Below are 6,000 nucleotides of genomic sequence, written 5' to 3'. Positions count from 1 at the left end.
ATCATGATGCTTTGAAACCCAAAGCTGGCTTTGAGCAGTTCACAAAAGGTCACCCTCAGAAATCTCAGGGAATGTTGGCATCAGTGCAGCCCTTTACATACATCTACACAAGGCACAGAATGTTTTTAATTGAATTAGAAGCCATCGTGCAATGTTCACTCAAACGCTGGAGAAAAGCAAGTGATATCTACCATGCATTAGCTAATTAAAGTGAATTTCCAAGTGTCTTTGAAAAGAAGACATGCTCGGCCTGATGCAGTGTAAGGGGGAAACAGATGGACACCACTACATGAAAAGCTCATTCAGCACTTGATGGTCCAAACAAGCTCTAAGATGTATTGCAGAGAACAGTCAGAAAAGAACTCTTTTTTGGGTGACCCCACATCCCTCTACACTTGTGAAGACTCCTGTTTCATTGATTAAAATCCTTAGCCTTTGACTTTCCCCAGACTAACTTGATACAGAAGCCAATGCTGCTTGGTTGTGTTGTACTATACTAACCTGCAGTATTCCATGTAACAGGAATTTCTGACTGCCCTAACTACTGCTCAGCCTGACCACCCACTCACCCATTTGCACTTTCTAACTGAGAAGCGGAAATTAAAAACACATTTCCTTTCTGATCACCAGTTTTCTTCTTGGTACCAGACCCACTGCTGGGTATGTTTCTCCATTCAATATTATTCTTTGCCCTGTGTGACTGGCTGTGGAACAACAGGGTCCAAAGCTACTTAATCGTTCAGCAACTTTGAAACTAGCTATCCTAACACTTCTCCCTACTATTTTGTACTTGGTCTTTTAAACAGACCTACCTGTGATCTCTCCAATCAGCATCCAAGATGGGTAACAGGAGCATCTGCCTAAAAAGGAATCAGGGAACTCTGCTCTAAAATCCTTTCACCACGCTGAAATCGTATTTTTGATATCAAGGCCTTGATTTTTTTTTAAAACCCAACAAAACATAAGGCCAGTAAGAGAGCTTGGTCAGCTGGTATTCTGGCAGAACTACAGACCATTGAAGGGAAGCTGGGGTGGGTGTTGGGAAGATCTTTCATGATTCCTTTCTTGCCTCCAGCTTTGGTCACTTCTGTCACATGCCAGACACTGGACAAATGAAAACCATGAAAAATTCACTTTTGTAACAAAATTTATTTCTGCTCTGTGGATACAAATCCCAAACATCAACAAAGAAATTCCAGTGGAAAAATACCAGTCATTAACAATGAAAACTTTTATTATTATTTAATAAATAGAACTTTGGCATTCAAAATTCTAGCTGTAAACCCTACTTTAAAAAAAATTACAAAAAGAGGCAATAACAACAAGCCTAAAGCTGAGCCAGCCAGTGGCTCCTTTACTTTTTACAATGAACACATTGTGATTAAGTCATGACAACTCTATTTACATATGAGGTATTCTGAGCAGTTCAAAAATTGAACCCAATTTACGAAACTACCAGTCTTCAGGGACTGATCCAGTACATATGTCGGCTGTGCTTTTAAGAGAGCTCCAGATACTCCTCCCCACTGAACTAATGATATACTGTAATTAATATACACAGAATAAACACACTATGATTTGTGTTTCCTGCTCACGCATCATATTTTTAAAAAGCTGCATACTACAACCAGCCTAACATTCAAAGTGTACACCTAGTACCTAGTTTAAGTACTTTTGTTCCTAGACGTTATACAAGAGTTCTTACTACAAAAGCTTATTAACAAAGTAATGGCAGGTAAGAAGAAAACAAGGTGCAGTCATCAGCATCCTAACAACTTATCTGAAGTTCAAGGGGAATATACACTTACTTCAGGCAAAAAAGGCACAAAGGTATGCAGCTGTGGAATTAATATTGCTAATGAGCTACTGGAATAAATCATCCCTTTAGATAACAACCATTGATCTCTTTGCAGTCTAAGAATGCAGATTAGTTCAGAATATCTTTTCCCCATTCATGACAGAACTTGTCACATCAAGGAGAAAAGCTCAGTTATACTTCCAACTCCACCTGCATCACACCACTGAGAAGGTGGAGCAAATTACATCCTTGCGGAGAGACTACGGTGTGCCATGGCCCTCCATGCTAGAGCAGCAGGTTACAGAGGAAGGGGTTTGCTTTCCTCCCTTCCTCGTGCTCTTGCCCTGCAAGAAAAACGTCCAAAAAGACGTTTAGAGCAGCAGGTTACAGAGGAAGGGGTTTGCTTTCCTCCCTTCCTCGTGCTCTTACCCTGCAAGAAAAACGTCCAAAAAGACATCTGAAACAAGAGGCAGGCAGCAAGGGAGAGGGAAGGAAGGAAACCTTGTGAAGTGAAAAGGACGGAATTTCAGCCCCTGTAATGACTTCATGGCCACCGGCAGTTTCAAATGCTGGAGCCCAAGTGGGTGGTTACAGCAATCTCCACAATTTCACACAACTATCACACTACAAAGCTGCACAGCAGAGGGTAGCAACCTAAATCACGTTTACACGACTGAGCTGCGTTAATTCTATATAGTAAATACATAGCATTATCTATAGCTTGTCTGAAGACAGTTACTTTCCAAGTCTCTTTCAAAATACATTCTTAAATACAGTAGTTACTGTAAATATCTTCTAGAGGATCATATTAATTCCATCTGAAACTATACAAAATGTTACTGTACAAATTTGCTGACAGCCAGAATGGTACAGTACCCATTCATCTGCAGTTGTTTTTCAGCCCTTGAGATTGTCTAATAGCTACAGCAAAAAGTTGTCATGACTAAATCTAAGTAATTCCAATGTTAACATTCATTAATCAACTCTGTATTAAATATGCTGAAGGAGACCACACACACTACATTGTAACCAATTAAACAGTCATGCATATCTTAGACAAAGCTTATTCCATTTAGAGGCATCTGTAAATTGATGCATATATAGTAATTGCTACCACTAAAACAGGCCAAATTTTAAGAAACCAAAACAAAATACTGTATCACTGTAGACAGCCAATTGGTAGTCTGCATCTTTGGCTCATACATCCATCATTTACCTCCCTACTTTAATTTGACTGAGGCAGATAAACTCAGGGGGGTTTAAAATCAAGTGCTTTAAAGTCAACATAAATATTACAGGTTCTGTAACAAAAACATTACAAGATTACAGTACTGCAATCAAAGTATTATGAATAAAATGGGACCTCTTTCCAGAGGGACTTTAAACTAATACTTGAAGAGCATAAAAGCTCCTGAAGTGCTCTGCAAATACAAATTACTGATCTCAACTCTGCAGTACAGTATCACCATTGAGCAGGATGGACGGTGGAGACACGCCAGCCAAACGACAAAGCTCATAGTTCAAAGAGACTCAAAAGATCTCCTGCTCCTTTCTAATTGCTCTATGAAATTCCTTGTTATTTCCATCAAATTTAAAAAAAATGTGTTACTTGGTAATTTTTTACACATACAACACTGCCATCTAAGGAAACAATAATGTGTAATTTAGGTGCTTCCCCTCTTCCCAGTGCTTCTAATTTATTCCTTGAAATGCTATTGTTGAATTCTGACACAAGACAGATGCCATGAACTGAAGACTACTACTTCCCTGCAGGGCCAAACCCAAGAAACCACACCAAAGGAACGAGCTCAGGCCTTAGTCACCAAAGCCAGTACTGATAGAGGCACAGGAAACTGTGCAAGCCCATTTGTACAAAGATCCTTGTTTTCAGTTTTGCAGTAGTATAAAAGTACACCTTGAAGCCTACAGAAAGAGCACAGAAATTTAAAATAAAATGGCCTTATTTTTTTACCTTGAAGTAGACACTAAACAATTTCACTTGAGATTGCATCTAGACACTGGTTTAGTGCTCACAGGAGCTAAACCAGTCAGAACAATCTATCTGAAAACACCATGTAGCAGTAATATAAATAGCAACACTATTTGTCACAAATTAGTCCAAGTGTAGGTTCAGCATAGAGAAAATTGTCAAATAAATAAATCCATACAGCTAAAAAAAACCGGAACCACTAAATTATAAAAACAACATTAATGATAACTGTTTAACAATTAACAGAAAGCAAAACATCATCAAGTTAAAACTGATAACCAGTATATGTTGCTCTATCATTTTTTTTTTCTATGAACACAAATATAACCAGAAAACAGAAAATGCAGACACTTTTGCCATAAAAACGTTACCCTAGAACTTACTTGGTTCTAATTGCTGAGCTTTCTAAGAGATTTCTGTGGCTATCCACACTTTGGGTGACTGACTTGCACCTTAAGACATCTGAAACCTTCTTCTAATACCACATACATAAGTGATGCACATATTTTTAACAGTGTGATCTGAAAGTGGTTTTGCTTTTTGTAAGTTTTTGTTTTCTTCGGTTAACTGCTATTTTCCACCATGCACAACTGCGCAGCTAAATTGCAGTAAGGTCCCAGGAAATGTCATGTGTCCCATGGGAGTTAGACAGCACTGCCAAGTGACACTTACTGAATAAGCCATGGAACATGATCTTATTTTTTGATGTAATTGATTCCCACAAAAATGGAGAACTCAAGAATTCTTAAACAAGGTGGAAAATTTTCAGTCCTCAGATAACCAAGTACTTAATAGTGTGTGCTGGTTTGAGCTGAAGTAGAGTTAACTTTCTTCATAAAGGCTAGTATGAGGCTATGTTTGGGTTTTGTGCTGAACACAGAGGTGATAATGCAGAGATGTTTTTGTTATTGCTGAGCAGAGCTTACACAGAGTCAAGGCCTTTGCTGCTTTCCGTACTGCCACACTGGCAAGGAAGTTGGGGGGTGCATGGGAGATTGGGAGGAGACACAGCTGGGACAGGTGACTCAAACTGACCAAAGAGATATTCCATACCATATGACATCATGCTCAGTATATAAAGTGGAAGAAGGAGGAAGGGGGGACATCTGGAGTGATGGCGTCTGTCTTCCCAAGGAACCGTTACGCGTGATGGTCCCTGCTCTCCTGGAGATGGCTAAACACCTCCTGTCTTCGGGAAGCAGTGAATTAATTCCTTGTTTTGCTTTGCTTGTGTGTGCAGCTTTTGCTTTCTCTATTAAACTGTCTTTATCTCAACCCATGAGTTTTTGTAGCTTTTACCCTTCTAATTCACTCCCCCATCCTGTTGGTGGGAGAGTGGGTGAGTGGCTGCGTGGGTCGTGGCTGCTGCTGGGGTTAAACCACGACATAGTGCTAACTAGAAACATTCTGTTTTGAGCCCTGATTTTGCCAAAAGTCAAACACCCTTTTTGTAGCTGTGGTGAAAAAAATGGTGGAATTGGTACACAACCTCAGGAATAAAACACAGATCAGTCACATTTAAAAACAGATATGACCTAAGGGAAAAATAAGTATGGTACAAACACTAAAATACAGTTGTTGATTGTTTAGGGTTTTTTTCTTACAGCCATGTACTATGCTGCAGTTTCATGCCTTACAGCTTCTCTGGGTTCATCACAGACTTCATTATTATTCAAACTTCTCACAGCAATGGTACAGCTCTTAAAACAATCTGACAGAGCTATATTTTATGGACTTGTTTGCACACAGGAGTTAAACTTGGGGTTTTTTTCTGATATTGGACAAACAAGCTAGACATCCATTACTAAAAACATTCTTATATTCCATTTTTAGACAACTTGGAGAGCAACTACTTTTTGTAGTGTTCCAAGATTGTTCCAATTGCAATTCTTAGAGTGAAGTGCAGTGGCTTCACCACACTCAGCTACAGGTCCTTTGAGCCTCTCCAGCATAATACCACACAAACCCTTGATGAAGGAAAGGACTGAGAGTAGTAGCAGCACAGCTGTTTTGAAGTTTTGATTCCAAAAACTAGGGGAAATAATAAAATGAGCCCTAATGAAGGAAACAGAGTGTCCAACTGAATCATTCTTCACAGCTTGTTCCTACATTCAGTAGTTTGGAGAAAAGATTTCTTGTTGCTTGTACCACTCTGTTCAAACGCTGACTCTCCCCTCCACACCAGACTCACGAGATTAACTACACACAGTCC

This window comes from Acanthisitta chloris, unplaced genomic scaffold (assembly GCF_000695815.1).
Source record: "Acanthisitta chloris isolate BGI_N310 unplaced genomic scaffold, ASM69581v1 scaffold8922, whole genome shotgun sequence".
NCBI classification, from domain to species: Eukaryota; Metazoa; Chordata; class Aves; order Passeriformes; family Acanthisittidae; genus Acanthisitta; species Acanthisitta chloris.
Note: the sequence above shows the minus strand (reverse complement) of the source record.